The sequence below is a fragment of the Labeo rohita genome, chromosome 9, assembly GCF_022985175.1.
Source record: "Labeo rohita strain BAU-BD-2019 chromosome 9, IGBB_LRoh.1.0, whole genome shotgun sequence".
Classification (NCBI taxonomy): Eukaryota; Metazoa; Chordata; class Actinopteri; order Cypriniformes; family Cyprinidae; genus Labeo; species Labeo rohita.
The window spans coordinates 25,466,677-25,487,510 of record NC_066877.1 but is presented as its reverse complement, the minus strand read 5'-3'; the positions used below and the strand labels follow the sequence as shown (position 1 = coordinate 25,487,510).

The window sequence follows — 20,834 nt, the reverse complement described above, 5'->3', positions numbered from 1 at the left end:
ACAGACTGGACCCAATTTTATGGTGATGCTCAAAAGTCTGGCTGTGCGAGACTGTGCATCTGTCTTCATTAAGTTGATTGCATTCATTGTTTGAGGTTGACTGTTATAAGAGAGATAAAATTATTCTGCTCTTATTCAGTAGAGCGCATGATTGTGTCTGATAAGCATATTAATCCAGAGAATAGCAAGAGTAGTTGCATTCTTTAATGTGACTTTGGAGACGGTGATATTCACAAGCGTGTTTGTGCATGTGTTTTTACCATGTTCCGTGGAAAAATCATCCTGACATTGTGAAATGTTTTCTAAGATGTATGTGTGGATGTGTGATGCTGAGGGAAAGGATTGAGAAAGGCCTCCAGTGGAAGCTTCCTGGAATGATTTGCTGCTCTGGTGGAGGGTTGGAGGGGCGGGGGTGGCTTACTTTCTGGGTCATGATTCAGAAGTTAAACTCAGGAGGGATCTGCACTGTGAGGGAGATGATTTCAGGCTTAGAAAATGATCGTGTTTACAATTCATATTTTTCTAAACGACTTTTGCAGTTGCTTTTTAAGTATCTCTTTACTCTGTTGCATAGAGTGGACATAGTATGTGACATAATGTGCCCCCCTCAAAATGAGTCGTGTGAAATTACTCAAGTGTAAGGAGGAAATTAATAGAACAAAAGAAAAACTGTCAAGAGATTTTACTTGAATTAATTTGAATACAGTATGTTCCTCCTGGATTAGTTTCATTAATTATCAGCACGATGTGAATAGGCTTACTAGCATGCAATTATAAACAACAGCAAATAATTAATTTGGCGTGTTACATAGTATGGGATGTGAACATTGTACAGTTGATCTGTAATTGTAAGTCTAAGGGCCAGGATTAGCATATTAAGTGTCTGTTTTATAAGAAAAAAAACTTCTTTGAAATACTCGGATTTCTATTGCACATTTGCACAAGTTATTAAAAAAAACTCTCTGCGATCAAAAAAAGTTTGTATGACTCCTATTATGAGGGAAGTTGTTTCACATAACACTCTTTAAATGGTCAGCACCCCACATTTGGAACAGCATTTGAATTGTGAACTAACTTTTCAACATATTTTCTGCTTAGCAGCTGTTTGGAGTTACAGTACCGAACACATTAAGATGTTATTGTTTTGTGAAGAATCGCTACCCTTGGTGTCTTTGACCTTTTCAGTGGTGCCTTGCAGTGCAATTTTTCACACAGCTATTGTCATCAACACTGTACATGGTGACTTTCAGTCTGAGGAAGTGGAGTACACTTTTAGTTGGAAAAACTCTTAACTTGATATATCACTGTTAAAGGAGTATTTCACTTTCAGAACAAAAATTTACAGATAATGTACTCACCCGTTGTCATCCAAGATGTTCGTGTCTTTCTTTCTTCAGTCATAAAGACATAGTTTTTTGAGGAAAACATTTCAGATATTATCTCCATATAGTGGACGTCTGGGGTGCCTGCAAGTTTGAACTTCCAAAATGCAATTTCAGAGGGCTCTAAACGATCCCAGCCAAGGATCTAGATTGGTCTTTTTCTAAAAAAAATTTAAAATGTATATACTTTTTAACCTTAAATGCTCGTCTTGTCAAGCTCTGCATGTGCTCCGTGCATTCCGGTTCAATACAGTTAGGGTATGTCAAAAAAATTTTCATTTTCTCCTCCAACTTTAAAATCGTCCTACATAGCTGCAGAAGTACCAACCCAGTGTTTGCAAACTGAACGTGCAAAGAAGGTCAAACACGTTTTACAAAAAAGGTAAAACAGCGATGTAGGACGATTGTGAAGTTGGAGGAGAAAATTAGATGGTTTTTCGACCTACCCTAACGGTCTTCTATATTTATGGGGTTTTTTTTAAAGAAAATGACCAATCATTTTGCTAGATAAGACCGTTATTTTTCGTCTGGGATCATTTAGAGCCCTTTAAAGTGCCATTGAAACTGCATTTTGGAAGTTCAAACTCACGGGCACCATAGAAGTCCATTATATGCAGATAATTCCTGAAATGTTTTCCTCGAAAAACATAATTTCTTTACGACTGAAGAAATTAAGATTTTTTTGTTGAAATCTGAGAGCTTTCTGAACCTGCATAGATAGCAACGCAACTACCACGTTTAAGGCCCAGAAAGGTAGTAAGGACATTGATAAAATAGTCCATGTGACATCAGTGGTTCAACCGCAATTTTATGAAGCTACGAGAACACTTTTTGTATGCATTGAAAACAAAAAAAAAAAAGACTTTTGCCAAACGTTGGTAAATGTGACCATACATTAGTACACTACAATAAAACAGTCTAGAAATTAGTAAAAAGTTATGGAATGAAACAGCAATGGCCTTCAAATAAGTGTTCAATAATATTTTACTAATTTACAGACTGTTTTATTGGAGTGTACTAATGTGTGGGCACATTTATCATTGTTCAGCCAATTTTGACTCACAAAACCAGTCATTTAAATAGGGAATTGCATGATTGGTGAAAGATTTCCCCAACACACATTTCGCTTTAAGTTGATCACGTGAATACACTATGCTGACCAACAAAAAACGACTTGGTTTGAAAATGACTTCTGTGTGAGCTGTGCTTCATACAGTACTATGCTATTGATAATAGATAATAGACAATGGACAAAATCTTGCCCAAATTTATGGCTTGTAATGTAATGGCTTCTAAAGCAGCACCGAAGAAGTCTGAAAGCAACTCAACGTATGTCTCAACATCTATGTTGGTCTTTTTCGGCAGGATTATCAGCATTGCGCTTAATGCTACTCTTGAGAAGCCCCATGCACAGTTCTTAGAAGATGTGGGAAAAACAGACCGAAACTAGCCATCAATTACTTGCACAATTGTGTTTTTCTCCTTAATGATTCAGGAGGGGGATTAGAGAAACCAGTCGGTCCTTTACCCAATTATAGACCTGGCCTCTCCTGTACACTGTGATCCTTTCTTTGGAAGGCGTCCAGCGGCTTGCGTTCACTCTCTTTGATAAAGATGAAAAAAGAAGGAAGCAGCAGGAGACAATGGGCTGTATCCTGTTATTTTAGTGTCCTAATGAAAATGCCACTAAAGATCCCTTTTAATGTCAGATAAGAGGAAAAGATTGGAATTTAAATAAGTGAATAATGCTCCTCATTTATAGTCCACTTCATGATTTGTGTCTCTCTCTAGTACACCTGAAGCACAATGGCTCTGATTAACACTGCCTCTACATGCACTCAGTCACAGCCCCAGATTTGCAGCGGCGTGGGGGAAAATGGAATATTTTTGCCTTGTTCACCTGTAGAGCTCACACTTGGTATGATAGCGGCTCATCGAGGCTCTGCTTTCAAAAATTGGAATGATAATGAATAATCCCACTGGCTGTCGTGAAGCCCCATTAGTCGAAGCGAAAGCTTCTAATACCGACTGTCTTCCCAAAATCTATTTTTATTAGGAGCCTTTTGAAGTAGTCAGCCTCACACACTGCAAACAGGTAGGACATGTCTATCTCTCTGAAGTGAACTTGCGCACGAATGGGAGGGGAGTCTTAAAAGATTCACCGAGACGATGTGATCTGAGGGCATTTCTTCCTTTTGTTCTTGAAGTGTGGCATACACAAGCAGATCTTTTATACTTCGAGACAATGAATGCAATGCATCTCACTGCATTCAAGTGCCAGAAATTGAAGAGCTTTAATTTGCGTTGCATTCCATTTTGCTAAAATTAAAAACCAAATGTATTGTATGCACTGTAAAACCTAACATTGAAATTGTTCATTTGAAGCAATGAAGCATGTTAATTTCACTCAAGTTCATTGCACTTACCACAAAAGTTATGTGATACTAAGAGTAGCGCATATGTGCAGCATGCTGTTTTATTTGAAATGCAATAACTGTGCGTGTGCCAAGGCAGCGATATGGTTGATAAAGTTTCTAATTTTAATGGTTTAAATATTAAAATGGTTTTCTCATGTAATATTTAGAAATACTGTGTTTTAATGAAATAAGTACAGCTATAATGGTTTAGGGCAGTCAGTTTTCTCAAATAAAATGTCTCTTTGGGTTTTACAATGTTACGCTTATCGCTTGTATACTATTTAATGAGTTGTGTTGATTCAGATTGTTTCTTGAATTTATAAAGTCAAATTATGTATTCTAAATTTCTGTTTTTTATAAAAAAGGTGAGTGGTGCTTGGATGTGCAACTCACTGACGTGGTACTAGTTGTTAGTGCTGATTACCTGAACATTGCTGTGCAGTTGCTAGGGTGTTTTGGGTTGTTGCTAGGTGGTTGATTACTGGTCCAAGACAAATTAGACCACCTGCGAATCTCTGTGACATTTTGCTTGTAGATGTGGCTTAATTCAACGTGATGGAATTATTTTTTTTCCACCTGTTTTATTGTCTACCAGGAAATATAATGAGTCTGATCACTTAGAAAAGTAATAGCACACTTCTCTGCACTAATTGCGGTATTATTCACACCTGTTCTACAAATAATTCAAGTGCAGAAGTTTAATGCTTGGAGGTTTAGAAGAAACAAAGCAAGCACTAATTATTCTCTAAAATACTACATATGAGATATCATCCACCACATCTAACCAGATCTTTTATCTGAGCAGTTCTAATTTCTTCGTGGGTTGGAGGTTAAAAGATTGGGTTGATTTATTTATTTATTTTTTAACAAGATAAAAAGCTATACTAGGCTTGTGCTATGCAGAACACAGCTTTAACTTCAGTGAGGGCGACTGACAGAAAAGATGTCTTTAACCGTAGTTTATTTTAATATGGACATTATAAAAAATCATTGTGCTCAGCTGCCTGATCTTTATTTTAATGTCACAGTGGCTCTTTAGCATTTCATGAATGTCTGTAAACCTTAAAGGAGAAGTCCACTTCCAAAACAACTTCTGTTCATTTTGAATGAATCTTTAAAATGACTTGGGAAGAATGAGTCGTCTCGGGGAGTGATTCGTTCAGTCACGCATTCAGAACATCCTATTAGGTTCTGTACTGGAATTAGTTCACCTGTTTCGAGTCTTCAGGTTTTTCGAGTCGTTCGTTCATCTTATGGGGCTGTCACGAGATGAACGAACAGCTTAAACCCGAAAACTTGTTAGATAAGAGCTGAGGTTAGCTAATCATAGACTAAAGACCCAGGTAAACAATTAATTGATCTTTTCTGTTTCTTATAGCAGTACAGTTTTGTCTTGTTTGTAGTGTGATCAATGTTTGTGTAAGCAGTAGATGTGTTAGGGAATTAACACGTAACATTTTAATTATATATTGCTGAAATGAATGAAATGACTCAAAAAGATTCGTTCATTTTGCTGAATGAGACTCAAAGGTCAAAGTCGGTAAAATGATCAGAATTTCCCATCACTACTACGAATCGCGTTTAAGTTTATCGTCTGTGTACTCCGGCTCAAAAAGGTAGAGAATGGCGAAAAACTCCGTCTTATTTTCTTCTACAACTTCAGAATCGTCCGACATCGTTGCACCGTTCTTAGTCTTTGCACGTTTGCTTTGTAAACACTGGGTCTGTAGTTCTGCCTACATTCCGCGTGCTTTGTGAACGCGCATCCAAGAGCCTGTGCTACACGAGCTTTTGTGCATACAAATTTTTATTTTCTGAAAAAAAAAAGACTGATCGTTTCGCTAGATAAGACCATTCTTCCTTGGCTGGGATTGTTTAGAACCCTTTGAATCTGCATTTAAACTACATTTTGAAAGTTCAAAATCGGGACACCAGTGAAGTCCATTATATGGAGAAAAGTCCTGAAATGCTTTCCTCAAAAACCATAATTTCTTCATGACTGAAGACAGAAAGACATGAAAATCTTGGATGACAAGGAGGTGAGTAAATTGTTTGTGAATTGTTGTTCTCCAAGTGGAGTTCTCCTTTAATTAGGGCAATCTTTACAGCAAGTTCAACTCCTGAGATCTAGTCACAAGTCATGAAGGTTAGTCATATAGTGTAGTGAACCACCTGGATTTAAAGACTGATTTAAGCTATGTTTGGTAAATCAGTTATCCAGTTATACCGATTTTCCTTAAGAGCCTGGGGTCTTGTGTGTTGAATTAGAATTAGGTTTTCAATTCTGATTTGAAATGCTTTTACACTTTCTGTTAAAAAACACATAAAACACATCAATTGAAGATAAAAGTAAAAAGCAGTCTACATGATAATGCTCAGTACATATCTGGAAGACTAGGTCAGAAGATTGTAAGCAAGAACAACACTGCATTTTGTTTTTCTATTTTCCATTTGCCCTCATTGCTCATCTATAATTTATATCTTGGTTTAGATAAATCTTCTGCAGTCATTTGTTCGAATCCTGTGTGTGTGTGTGTGTGTGTGTGTGTGTGTGTATCCTATATACATGTATATAAAAAAATAGTCAGACAATTAGTTGCCAGATGATCCAAAATGTTGTTTGACAAAGTGAACTTGTGTTGAATTAGATTTTCAAGCACATATTGATTTTTATCCTCACATACTGTACTCACACTGTGTGTGCGCGTGTATACTATACATATATGGCAGGAATTGATTTTATTCACCAGAATTAGCAGTATGGATTATGAAAAATGGGCATTACATACAGTGTCATGAGAGTTCTGCCAGATGAGTTTGTTAAACAATGTCTAACGATTGGCTAACACGATTACTCTGCAACAATTTTCCAAAAAAGGAAATTTCTTTGAGGAAAGGCAGGTTACTATATGCACCAGTAAATTGTTTGGTTCAAATTAAATATGTGAACATAATGTGACAAAAGAGAATAAGATCTTCTGATTCAGTCACTTAAGATAAAAATTTGAACATTAGAATATAAAATAATAATAATGATAAAAAAATCTGATAAACCTGACATTAACCTGAAATAAAATCACCCCAAAATCTACAGCTGCCTTTTTTTTTTTTAATCTTACAAAGGGAAAGATGAAATGATAATTCTAACAAGCTTATCCAGTATCAGTTCTGTTATTCTATTTAGAGTCTGCTATGATTATCAGCTGCTTTTCATTTCCTGGTACAAAGCCCAGTCATGCTTCAGGACTTTGGTAACAAGAAATCATGTTGTGAAGTCGTATACCAATTAAAAAGGAATTCAGTGGATGTATTTTTTTCCTCCTAATTAAACCGAACTATAGTAAATTATTGTGATGTACTTTCCATCCAAGTTACGGTAGCAGCCGTCGTTAAGACGGATCTTATTCCTTGTAAAATTAATTTTCCTTTGTTCTCCGTTGTAAAATATGCCATAAATGACAAGCCTCGCATGATATGCGGCCTCCAAAGAATTATTGATTCTCAAAGTGCTGTTCATATTTCTTTTGGCATTGCTGAGTGAAATGACACATAATTAAGATGCTCCTAACAAACTGACAACTTCCCTAATTTGTCATTTCTCCAGCAAAATTACATAAAACTCCCCAAGGACCATGCCATAATGACAATTATGCCTTTGATGGATGACAGCAGTCAGTTGGGTTGTCAGACGTATATGTAGAGTTTGTAAATGACAGCTGCTAAACACAGATAAAGATTCCTAATGTTCTTCACGGCTGAATTAACCACAAAGCTGGGTGGTTCTCCACAAATTATATGTTCGCTATTTAAAAAAAAAAACTCGCTATTAATTATTTCACCCATATGTTTTCATGCCGCCTGTCTTATTCTTTTGCATTCTTTCATTTGGCTGAGCAGTAGAGACCTGTCCAGACTACATAAATCCTCTGACAATGTACCCGTCTGACTGTTTTGATTTAACTGCCATGTAAAATATTACCCTGCCTGGGAGAGCAGTTGTTCACCTAAAGTGTTTTAGCCCCTCTTCACTGAGATTTCGACATTGAGTGGAGCTTTTCAGGTGTCAGTGGTTAGTGGTGAACCTCAAACTGTCTATGAAGAACTATGCCTGTAAGTGCAGGGAAAACAAGAACAAAAGTTCCATTCAAAAGATGAAATGAAATGTGTTATGCTTGGTTAAATGTGTTTTCAGTTTCTTCCCCTACACTCTTAAAAATAAAGGTGCTTCACGATGCCATAGAAGAACGCTTTTGGTCAAAAAAAGCTGTAAAGAACCTTTTAAAGCACCTTTATTTTAAAGTGTATGCTCCTTTTAGTCATAAAAGAAGACCTTTAAAATTAAAGGCTTCATTAAAGGAATACTTTACCCAAAAATGAAATGTATGTCATTTATTTGCTTGCTCTCATGATTTTCTGTATGGAGAACAAGAAAAAGATTTTTTTAAGAATCATTGCCAGGGTCAGAAATGAAATTTTCTGTTAAGGGGCAATATTTGGCCCCCGGAACTGATTTCCAGGGGCTTTTTTTTTTTTTTTTTTTACATTTGTGAGGGCAATTTTTATAATCATCTTATTATTATAAATTATTATTATTATTATTTTTATTATTATAAAAAACATACTATGTTGTATTTAATGTCAAATACTTACATTTACCCATTTACTTTAATCAATATTTTAAATTGTTGTCAATAGACTGGATCTAAATTATACATGTAAAAACAGAAGCTCGTAGGGCTGCAATATTATGACAAAAATCATTGTAGACTATTGCTCTTCATATTGTAATAATGATTATTAATATCGATATAGAAAACAATATATAATGTTTTTGTTTTGTTTTGGGTACATCACATTCTGACTTCACAGACAAACATGTTGGTCCATGACGTTAACAAAGTCTAGCACAAATTATGCAAAAACTCCTGTTATAATCACTGAGGCTACAAAATCTTTTATTTACATTGTAAATCCAGGTGCTTTACTATGCCATAGAAGAACCTTTTTTGTTTAAATGGTTCCATAAAGAACCTTTAACATCTGAAGAACCTTTCTGTTTCACAAAAGATTCTTTGTGGCAAAAGAAGGTTCTTCAGATTATGAAAAGGTAAGAAAGAGATGGTTCTTTGAAGAACCTTTGACTGAATGGTTCTTTGTGGAACCAAAATGGTTCTTCTATGGCATCGTTGTGAGGAACCTTTTATCTGCACTGTGTTGTTTATGATGAGGGAATTTGTGAGTGTGCACAGTAAACAACAGCTCCAGCGTTTGACCTCTGATTAGTACGTTTTCAGTGCTGACTAATCTAAGCGCCTCTGATTGGCCAATAGTTAAATAGAAACGCGTTTGGTTGGTTATAAGGCTCAACGCTGCACAAAACAGTGTTTAAAAGCAATCTGATGCAGTGTGAGCGAATTAATTATAATTAATTATAAAATCCTTTTCATTCATTTTCACATTTAATTTTAATCCCGTCATCTGAAATATGTTGTTTAGTTGTGCAGGAGCAATATTTGCCGCTTCGTCTCGAAGTTATGGGGCATTTTTGTTCTTTTTGGGGCATTTTTGCCACAAACCCTTGCTAATTTCTGACCCTGATCATTACAGTGGCCATTCATAATGATCATGTTTATTATTCTCTAAGAAGAAAATAGCAAAAATATTCTGCGTCTTATAAGGTCACACGATAGCTTTTTGTGAGGAACCGACCCAAGTTATTTAAGTCATTGTCCTTTGAAAATCAATTCAGAAATAATTCAATTCAATTTTCAATTCAAATTTATTTGTATAGCGCTTTTCACGATGCATATCGTTGCAAAGCAGCTTTACACCAAATTGACATTTTTACAATATATGTAGTAGTAGCTTGATGTACATATGGCAGAGATGTGTGGTAGAGATCAATTAATGACGTAATTAAACAGACAAAGAACACTATAAATTAGTAGCAGAATTCGGTAGTGCTGTATGTTGTTTCAGGGTTGGCATCATCTGAAGTCCTCTGTGGGGTTGGCATCATCTCTTCTTAAGTGTTCTGGATCCACACTGGAGCTTGTGAATTTCTAGTTACCATGGGATGTCAATCCCATGGCAAAAACAGAGAACAAATAGGAACATAATTAGCGTAGCTGCTGTTCAAACTAAGAAAAGGAAGATTTGTTAAACCAGAGCTAAAAGATTAATAATGAACATTTGATCAGATATAGCTGCAGGAAAAGTTTATGAGATGCATTATTCGAATGCTTGGCTAAAAAGATGTGTCTTTAATCTAGATTTAAACAGAGAGAGTGTGTCTGAACCCCAAACGTTATCAGGAAGGCTGTTCCAGAGTTTGGGTGCCAAATGCGAAAAAGCTCTACCTCCTTTAGTGGACTTTGCTATCCTAGGTACTACCAACAGTCCAGAGTTTTGTGACCTTAGGGAGCATGACGGATTGTAGCGTGGTAGAAAACTAGTTAGGTACGCAGGAGCTAAACCGTTAAGTGCCTTATAGGTAAGAAGTACTATTTTGTAGCTGATGCGGAACCTAATAGGTAGCCAGTGTAGAGACTTTAAAATTGGGGTAATATGATCATATTTTCTTGACCTGGTAAGGACTCTAGCAGCTGCATTTTGGACTATCTGTAGCTTGTTTATTGAAGATGCAGGACAACCACCTAGTAGTGCATTACAATAGTCCAGTCTAGAGGTCATGAATGCGTGAACTAGCTTTTCTGCATCAGAAACAGGTAACATGTTTCGCAGCTTGGCAATGTTTCTAAGATGGAAGAATGCTGTTTTTGTAACATGAGAAATATGATTTTCAAAAGACAAGCTGCTGTCTAATATAACACCCAGGCTTTTGACTGTAGTGGAAATAACAGTACATTCGTCTAGTTGTAAATTGTAAGTCAAAAGATTCTGTGTATTGTTTTTAGGTCCAATAAGTAATATCTCTGTCTTATCTGAATTTAATAGCAGAAAATTATTGGTCATCCAATCTTTTACATTTTTAACACACTCTGTTAACTTCGATAATTCAGAAGTTTCATCTGGTCTTGTTGAGATATATAGTTGAGTATCATCAGCATAACAATGGAAACTAATCCCGTGTTTTCTAATAATATTACCAAGTGGCAGCATGTATATTGAAAATAGTAGAGGACCTAGGACAGATCCTTGTGGCACTCCATACTTTACTGGTGATAACTGAGATGACTCCCCATTTAAATAAACAAAGTGGTAGCGATCGGACAGGTAGGATCTAAACCATCTTAAAGCCTGCCCTTGGATACCTGCATAATTTTGTAGTCGATCTATTAGTATGTCATGATCTATAGTGTCGAACGCAGCACTAAGATCAAGTAAAACTAGCAATGAGATGCAGCCTTGGTCTGACCCAAGAAGCAAGTCATTAGTGATTTTAACAAGTGCAGTTTCTGTGCTGTGATGGGGCCTGAAACCTGACTGAAATTCCTCATAGATATCATTTTTTTGCAAGAATGAGCACAGTTGAGCAGATATAACTTTCTCTAAAATTTTAGACATAAATGGAAGATTAGAAATGGGTCTGTAATTTGCCAGTTCACTAGGGTCTAGTTGTGGTTTCTTAATAAGAGGCTTAATAACCACCAGCTTGAATGGTTTAGGGACGTGACCTAAAGATAACGATGAGTTGATAATATTGAGAAGCGGTTCTTCTGCCACAGGTAACAGTTCTTTTAGTAATTTAGTGGGTACAGGATCTAATAGGCATGTTGTTGGTTTAGACACAGTGATGAGTTTATTTAACTCTTCCTGTCCTATAGCGGTAAAGTACTGCAGTTTTTCTTTGGGTGTGACAAAAGAAGTTGACATATTAGACGCAGTATAATCTACACTGGTTATTGTATTTCTGATGTTATCTATTTTATCAGTGAAGAAATTCATAAAGTCATTACTATTAAACTGTAAAGGAATATTTAGATCAGGTGGCGTCTGGTTATTTGTTAATCTAGCCACTGTGCTAAATAAAAACCTTGGATTGTTTTGGTTATTTTCTATGAGTTTGCGGATATGCTCGGCCCTAGCAGCTTTTAAAGCCTGTCTGTATCTGGACATACCGTTTTTCCATGCAATTCTAAAAACTTCCAAGTTAGTTTTTCTCCATTTGCGCTCAAGATTGCGAGTTTCTTTCTTGAGGGAATGGGTATTGTTGTACCATGGCGCAATACGTTTTTCTCTAACTTTTTTCAATTTGATGGGGGCAACAGCTTCTAACGTGTTGAATGCCGTTGGTGTAACCAAACGTGACATGGCAGTTTAAACATGTGGAATGGAGAAACATTATCAGTAAATCTTGACTTAAATGTCAGTCTTTTCTTCATGCAAAGCTATCGTATAGCTTTTGAAAACTTGAAATGAAGCATACGAGTAGTGTGGACCACATTTATGTTGCTTCAGTTGTGATTTTTTTTTTTTTTGTGCTTTCTGGAGCTCTTTAGAAATGTTCTTTTGTTGTGCACAGAAAAAAAAATAATACCATGCAGGTTTGATACAACATGGGTGAGTAAATCTTGACACATTTTTGAGGGGTGAACTATTACTTTAAAAGAAACAACAATAAGCCCAGGTTGACAGAAATTTGGGAATGTGGTTTTCACAGCTGATGTTAGTATAGTCTTTGAAGACTGTTGTCGTCATTTTCATTATGTCAAAATGAATTGAAAGAAACTCTTCCATCTTCTGAGTATTGCACTTATTTCAGTGTTCTTTTGACAGCTCAAGTTGCTATTCTACCCAGAAGATTGGCAGCATTGCTTGAAAAGGAGAAATATCAGGAAATGCAATATTTTTTCGTTTGTCCAATGTCTGTCACACAATGCTGTGTCTTGGAGTAATCCTGTTACGGTTTTCATTTTGAAGATTGCTCTGTGTGCGTGTGAATACAATCACTGGCAAACCACAGGAAGGGTGTGCGTGCGTGTGTGCGTCTGTGCTTGTGGATGTATACTTGGCTTAGCGCTGCAGATCAATTCACTGTTCCTCAGCGGGGACCAGGAGGGGACAAGAAGAAAGCCAGAGAGCGAAAGACCAAAAAAAGACTGTGGGCTTCTGAAGGAAGAAATGAAAGGAGCCAGAGCATTCTTAGAAGGTGGAGGTTCTCAAAGAGCCGTGCGCTCTCAGACAGCAGCTTCTTAGAAATGAAGGGAGCAGAGAGGAGGGTCAGAAAAGGAGGCATGGCAGCCATAGCTACTGAAGTAAAGTCTGCTCGCTAAGTTTATCTGTCTTCCTCATAGGGTGAAAACGCTGCCTCACATTTAAAATCCACTGTGCTTTCAAAGAGCCAGAGTAATTAGCCCTAGCATTAGGCTGATCACCTTTGGAAAGTTCATGCGCCACAAAAATTATCCTTTTACCCTCAATGGCCTGATTTGTATAGCAAATGTTTAATATTACAGAGGCAGGCTGACTGTGTGTGAAATTAATCTTAAATCATGATATGAGCAAACCCACACAAGCTGATAAAAAACATTGGTTTTATACTATGCTTTATTGATGCAGCTGGCAGCACTTCTGGGTCAGTTAGCTTTACTAGCAACCAGCTATTGGAAAGCATGATTATGCAGGTCCACCTGCTAAAATAACATCTAATCCGCATAAACCAGCATCATCTTTTCAGCATGCCTGGCCAGCATATTTGGAGATCTTGATTAATTATTTGGTCAGTGTTTTTCTTTCATCATGTTTTCGGTACTCTGCACATCATCGTACTTTGATGTTTAGAATGAGTAAGTGGTTTGCAGACTTTTGGGAAAGACAGATTAAATGGTTTCCACTCGGCAGGAAACATTATAACCCCCTCCAGCATTTCTCATGCTCCCAGCTGATAGAAAATGTTGAATATCTAAATCTTTCAAAGTGATCTATTGGACAGTGGTTTTGCTTCAGGACCCAGATTTTACATTGGGCATCCAGTGGGGGTCCAACCAAAATAGTTTATTGTACTTTTGTTGTTGTTGGTGAAAAATTATTTCAAAACTGCATTTATTTGATCAAAAATACAGAAAAAACACTAATACTTCAAAATGTTAGTACAATATTAAAAATATTGGTTTTTATTTTAATATACTTTAAAATATTATTTATTCCAGTGATGCAAAGCTGAATTTTCATCAGCTGTTACTCCATTTATAAGTATCACATGATCCTTCAGAAATCATTCTAAAATGCAGATTTATTATTAGAATTTTCGATGTTGCAAACAGTTGTGCTGACAAATATTTTTTGGAACCTGTGATTCTTTTCTTTTCTTTTTTTTTTTTTTTTTTTTTTTTTAGGGTTCTTTGATGAATAACAAGTTAAAAAGAACAGTATTTATTCAAAATATAAATCTTTTCTAAAAATGTAAATCTATGCTATCACTTCATTAATTTAACTGACCCCAAACTTTTGAAAAGTAGTGTATATTGTTAGGAAACCTTTCTATTTTAAATAAATTCTGTTCATTTTAACCCTTTATTGATCAAAGAATCCTAAAAAAAAGTATCACAGGTTCTAAAAAATATTACTGATAATAAATCAACATATTAGAATAATTTCTGAAGGATCATGTGGCGCACAAGACTGGAGTAACAGCTGATGTAAATTCAGCTTTGCATCACAAAAATAAATTATATGAAAATTCAGCTTTGCATCACAAAAATAAATTATATTTTAAAGTATATTAAAAAATATATAAGTCATTCAGAAATCATTTTAAAATGCTGATTTGGTGCTCAAGTAACATTTCTTTTTATTGACAATGTTGAAAACAGTGATGCTATTTAATATTTTCATGGAAACCATTTATTTGGAATAGAAATATAATTATAAATGTCTTTATTGACACTTTTGATCCGTTTTATGCATCCTTGCTCAATAGATGTGTTAATTTTCTTTAATCTATTTTTTTATATTTAAAAAAAATAGCCCTTAAACCTTTGAACAGTAGTGTATTTTAACTTTGTTAATTCATATGAAAGATAAGTCTATTTAATTTGCTTTGCTAATGCATATGTGTATAGTTTTTTTATTTGATAATAGCATTTGTTTTACTCCAGATGGTCAATTTTTAGGTCATGATCCTTTGCGAACCACTGATTTATGGTGTATGTTGAAATGTTGTAGGCTGTGCTTTTGTGGCAGACTGTACTAAAACCCATTTTATTACCGTCACTTTATCTTCATTTAATTCAGAACTTGCGAGTGATTTCCACAATAGATTTTCACTTTTACCATTCACCAACAAATGAAAGGCACACTTTAGTGGCACCGCCTTCTCTTCTACCATCTGGAGGGAGATTTTATTAAAGCTGATGGTGATGACTAATGAAAGCTCTTAGACTAAATGAAATAAGCAGGCTTGAGAGGCTGAGGTTTGGAGCCTCTGCACGCCTACAGCTGCATGCTCATTCCTGATCAATGTAGCCTGACAAAGAGCCTTGCAAAGACAAGCACCCATGCGTTATTGTAATGTCATCTACTTGCTCCTCACTTTACCATGTTTTATCAAGATATTTTAGATCAGTTTGCGCAATACATTTGTGGGTTCGATTCCCTGTAAATGACGCAGAGGTTGCGTTAGACTTTAACATTGTCCATTATTTTGACGGACAGGGTCGTAAAAATTCTGTCATAATCTATCATTACCCGTCATTTTAATTTTCATATTTTAATTAGAATAACACATTTAATTGCTTTTATTTTTGTTCGCATTTTAATTTTTAATCATGAACCTACAGGATGAGAGCGCAGTGTTTAAAAACAACAAAATACACTAGGGCTGGGTAAACAACAACGACAAAAAAAAATCGATTTCTCTATTTTAATAGATTCTCATTTTAATGAACCAATGTCAGTTTTTAAATCACAATCGATCTTTTGGTCTATGCTGTTTTCAGTTGATGAATGACCAGTACATAGTACGTCTTCCTTCCAATAAATAGCAATAGGCTAAGCTTTGTGTTACTTTTGATATGAAACAAAATCTCAGATTTCAATTTCTGTCCATTTCATTAGGAAATTCAAGCAATAATACCATTTTGGCGCTCTTTAATGTGTCGTGCTAGATTGTTGTGGCTTCTGTGTACTCGCCAAGCGGCAACCTCCCGCTCTCTCTATTGAAACCCCCACAGAAGTGACTTAAACTGCAATTCATCGACAGGCCACTGGAGACTGGCTCCAAAAGGGAGTCAATCCCATAGACTTGTTAAAATGCCCAATTTTACAGCAGAATAAATATGTTTACAGCCTGGTACAAAAAGTGGTTTTGGTCCATATAGCTAATTTTGCCCTTCATGCCAACTGTGACTCATCTGTTTAAACTATATTAAGCCTTAAAGTTCTGCATAATTTAGGGCGTGGCCACTTGAGTGACAGGTGGATTGCCACTGTTGTCACCACTGTTGTGCTAGGTGGGCGTGGTTTCAGCAACCAGCTCCACCCAGGTCCCGCCCCTTTGCCCATTTTCGATTATCCGGGAGTGATGTGCAATGACGCGATTCGAAGATAGCGACGGCCGACTCCTGCCCATTAAGTGCTTCAAAAATGCTCTTCAGAAACCTACGGGTGATGTTACGGACACTACGTCCATATTTTTTACAGTCTATGGTACTCGCCTGTGCATAATGAAACGCATAGGAAAACATTTGTGACAGATTCGTTTTGTTCTGTATCCCTGCTCTGCTGCCAGACTGGAGCACACTCACCACCAACTGGACAGGAGTACAATTTTACAATAGATCACCCTCAGTGTAATCTGTCAAAATGACACACGGCCTTCATATTTTTTTAGTTACTGATTAAAAAAAATTCCATCAATGACGGACAATTTTCGTTTAACGCAACCTCTAGAATAACGATAAAGTCTATACTTCGAATGCATATGTAAATGTAAATGTACAAAAACAACACATATAATGCTGCCATCAGTGAGGCTTTTGTTTTCGATGCATAACTGTTCAAATTTGTCTTCTGTTAGTGTTTCTCTTGGACTTTAAGGAGGTTTGTTTTCCAACTGTGATGTCTCAGTAGTAATGGTATTAGAAGTATCAACAAGCAGCTGTGATAGAGACAGGAACGAGTCTTGTGTGACTATTTGTAGCTTTGCCCATTAGCTCCCCGTCAGCTAATTACTGAGCCATGTTTCGATCATTCCTTTCCCGCAGTGAGATCCTGAACTCAGTTTCTTGCTGTTTTGTTTGCCATGCATCCAATCTAGATATTTGAACCTCTCCTAGAGAGTCATTGTTTTTAGTCCGAGCAACCTCGTCATACTAAAAACATCCTGTCTAGCAGCAGTGAAGATCCACCCAGCTTTCATAGCGGTTTATTACAGAACCGCAAAGCGTGTATGTGTGATTATAGAAATCAGGGTAACCGTGCACCATTTACTTCCTGGCAGTTTTTCATCTGCACCAGTGATCCATCACCTCCTCTAGCTCTCTGCGGTAAGTGACCATTTATAATTGAATTAACTGCTTCTTCTCACTTCCACCCCATTTTTGTATACTAAAGAATAATTCAAGCTAATCTAAAATCCATTTGAAGTCATTTACAATTTTCATATTTTGTTTGACTGCACTTAATGATCAGTTGTTCACTTTCAGTCATTTTTCAATCTGTGCCTTTCAGTAAGGTCCCATTTATGCCTAATATCGATCTCTAGCGATCTAATCCAAGTGGACAGCACTGTGTAACCGATGTAAACAGGATTAATTTAACAGGTACATACAAAAGCCCTAAGAGGCCATGTAATGTAATTTTTCCATTTTATTGTCTCGGTTATATTTACAGAAAATAAAGGAATTTGTATTCTGCTCACAACTTCTCTGGTAAACTATTTAAACACCATCTGGTAAAAATTATAAACATGTGGAAACTCTCAGTGGGACTAGAGGATGTTCTAAAATTATTCAAATTAATTGTTATTATTAGTAGCACTAATATCATTATTAATAAATGAATGCTAAAATGCATAAAATCAAACTTTTTAACTATTATTTTATAACTATCGTTTCTGTTTTTTTTTGCTTTTTATATTTTCTGTTTATTAAAAACAAGCAGCTTTGTCATAATTATAGCAGAAACTGAAAAGATTCACTGTAGGTGTCCTGTAATTTTTTTATTTACTTATTTATTGATTTATTTATTTTTAATTAAGATCCTGAAAAAACAACATTTGAAGTCTAGGTCTCGGAAACAACATTTGAAGTCTAGGTCTAAAGAAAATTTCTGATACCTTGGCAACAGAGAAAAGAGAAAAAAAAAGTCTTGATTACGTGTTAAGTCATGGTCCCAACAAAACAAGAAAATCATACTTGATCTCTTGGGGCTTACATACGTATGGCTGCATTGTATTTGTTGTGTAAACAGTATTGTGTCCTGAATCTGATGCATCTCAGACAACACCAAAGTCATGTAACATGAAACCATTGTTCTAAAACAAAGGTTTTAAACTTTCCTGTCTAGGTACAGCTTTAAAAGAATATTCCAGGTAAACAGCAAGTATGTAAAACTCTTTGTTGATGAAAACTGTCCCTTGTTTTTAAAAAAAAAAACAGTACAACAGCATTGTACAGACATAGTCTTGTCTCAGGCATTTTAGAATGACCATAACAACATTTCAGATGCTGTGCAATGAGATCAGTCTGCTAGTTAGTCAATTTATCCCATCTCACAACACAGTCACATGACTTTTGGTGCATGTGAAGGAATTCATTTGCAAAATGCATTTCTATGTCCAATTATTCCCTTTTTCACACAATTCAAAACCAGCTTAGTTTTGGTGTTTCCAACACTTGTTTCTGATGCGACGCTTCAAAATGGGCATAAAACAGGGTGATGGAAACATAGCTAGTGGTAATCTGATGTGACTGGAATACTTAAACTAGATGGTAAAATCAATCAAACACTAAAATCTGACATATTTCTAGAATTTTAGGCAGTAGATGAATGTGGCGGTATGTTCATGCTTTTCTTTGGGTTTTCCATTCAAGGTGACATCTCTCAGGAAACCTTCCGGCAACAAAAGCCCATCCAGCCACTAGAGCCAGAGGCAAGATGCCCATTCGCACACATACAGACTTAAGTACTGCCATATAATGTCTGAGAAACGTGCACAGGATATATAAGCACCTGTATTGCTGGGATTGTCACTCTCCACCTGTGATAAAAACCTCACTGCAAGATTGAAACGCCGGACTAAGACACATCCATTAGATTCAGACTGAAGCATCACTTCATACTGCTTTGTCACATCTATTAGCCCATAGCTTTCTCTCTCTGGAGATGACCTGCATAGAGCGCTTTTTGAGGATTTATTTATTAGTGCCTCAAGCTGTTTATCCCAAAAACTTCAATGGTGCAACTTCCAGATTCTTGAGAGGATTGATTACAAGAGCTCCGGTGGTGGCTTTGGTCCACATTACAAGATGTTTCTAAGTATTGTTTGTTTGCCGCCTCCGATTTATTGATAGTGAAAGGTGTTTTATGTGCGTGTGTGTGTTTGTTTGTGTTGGAGTGATTTAGACAGGGTTCCTGATTGAATCCAGTCTGCCCCTTCGCGTACTGGTGACCCCAGGCTGACAGAAGGGGTTCTAATTCCCCCGCGGACGTCAGTGCCCTGGTCCACCTCAAGCTGATGGGATCAGGACTGCAGTGGTGTCTTATTAATAACACACAGAACCTGGACCTTCAGGGTGGCGCCAAATCCGTTATTGCTTCTCACCTTCAGCGCCCTCAAATAATTAGCTATAAACAATCAGATAAGTTACGAGACACGTGTGCATGTTACTCGAAGCAGAACATTGACGGAAACAAAGAAGCAATTGGATCCAACAAGGAGTACATGATTGTTTTTTGAAACAGCCATTTAGACAGAATGAGCATTGCATTTAAATGAAGATCCAGGGTAGTTTAAGCCAGTTTGGTGTTAAATTTTAATGCAACCAGCATAATATTTTGGGTGAAGCTGTTTGACTTAGCACATCTTACTGGACAACTACTAGTTAGTTTGCAGCTGTTATTATAAGGTTTAGTCCACCCAGAAATGAAGATTTTCATTAATTATTCACCCTTATGTTTTGACAAACGCGAATGCACTTCTTTTTTCAGTGGAACAGAAAGGATTTGTTTTGAAGAATGTTGGTAACTAAACAATTTCCATTGACTTCAATTGTATGATCAAAACTACAATGAAAGTCAATGGGAAAACTGATTGGTTATCAGCATTCTTCAAAATATCGTCTTTTGTTGGTTTTGAACGACGTGTGTAAACTGACAAATATGTTATTTTTGGGTGAGCTATTCCCTTAAGACAAAGCTTGGATAACTAAATAGTCAAGTAATATGACCTTTATCATCATAATTTGAGAATGGAGTTGATTAATATGACCTAAATGTAATCAATTAGATGCCTCCAGTGCTGTAAACAGCAGTTGATTTATAGCTTGTGGTTGATGTTTTACAATTCTTTGGCCTTACTTAACTGTCAATGGAAATAAATTCCATTTCCACTGAATTACAGCACATAAATAATCTTGAAATAGCATGACTAATATATTTATATATGTAAATGAATGCAACACACTATAAGAATTGGGATTTTTTTGTTTATACACTACCAGTCAAATGTTTTTTTAAGATTTTTTAATATTTTTTTAAAGAAGTCTCTTCTGCTCAAAAAGCCTGTATTTATATGATCCAAAGTACAGCAAAACGTAAAAAATTAAAAGTAAAATTGTAAAATATTTTTACTATTTAAAATAACTCTTTTCTATTTGAATATATTTTGAAATGTAACTTATTCCTGTGATCAAAGCTAAATTTTCAGCATCATTAGTCTAGACTTCAGTGTCACATGATCCTTCTAATTATGCTGAATTGCTGCTCAAGAAACATTTATTATTATTATTATTATTATTATTATTATTATTATTAATAGTTGTTGTTGTTGTTATTATTATTATTATTATTATTATTATTATTATTATTATTATTATTATTATTATTATTATTATTATTATTATTATCATAT

The 20,834-nt window shown here is 35.9% G+C and overlaps 1 protein-coding gene across 5 annotated transcripts in view; it reads left to right on the top strand.

Annotated features, from left to right (window-relative positions):
* The window catches only part of sema5ba (sema domain, seven thrombospondin repeats (type 1 and type 1-like), transmembrane domain (TM) and short cytoplasmic domain, (semaphorin) 5Ba), a 229,475-nt gene that overhangs the window by 85,358 nt on the left and 123,283 nt on the right, over positions 1–20,834 (top strand). Inside the window, exon 1 of one of the 5 annotated variants that reach the window (XM_051118513.1) lies at positions 17,092–17,247. The exons of the other annotated variants lie outside the window; for them this stretch is intronic. The gene's annotated coding sequence lies outside the window, so the exon portion shown is untranslated. Of the gene's footprint in view, positions 1–17,091; positions 17,248–20,834 lie in introns of those variants that run through there. 5 annotated transcript variants of the gene reach the window in all.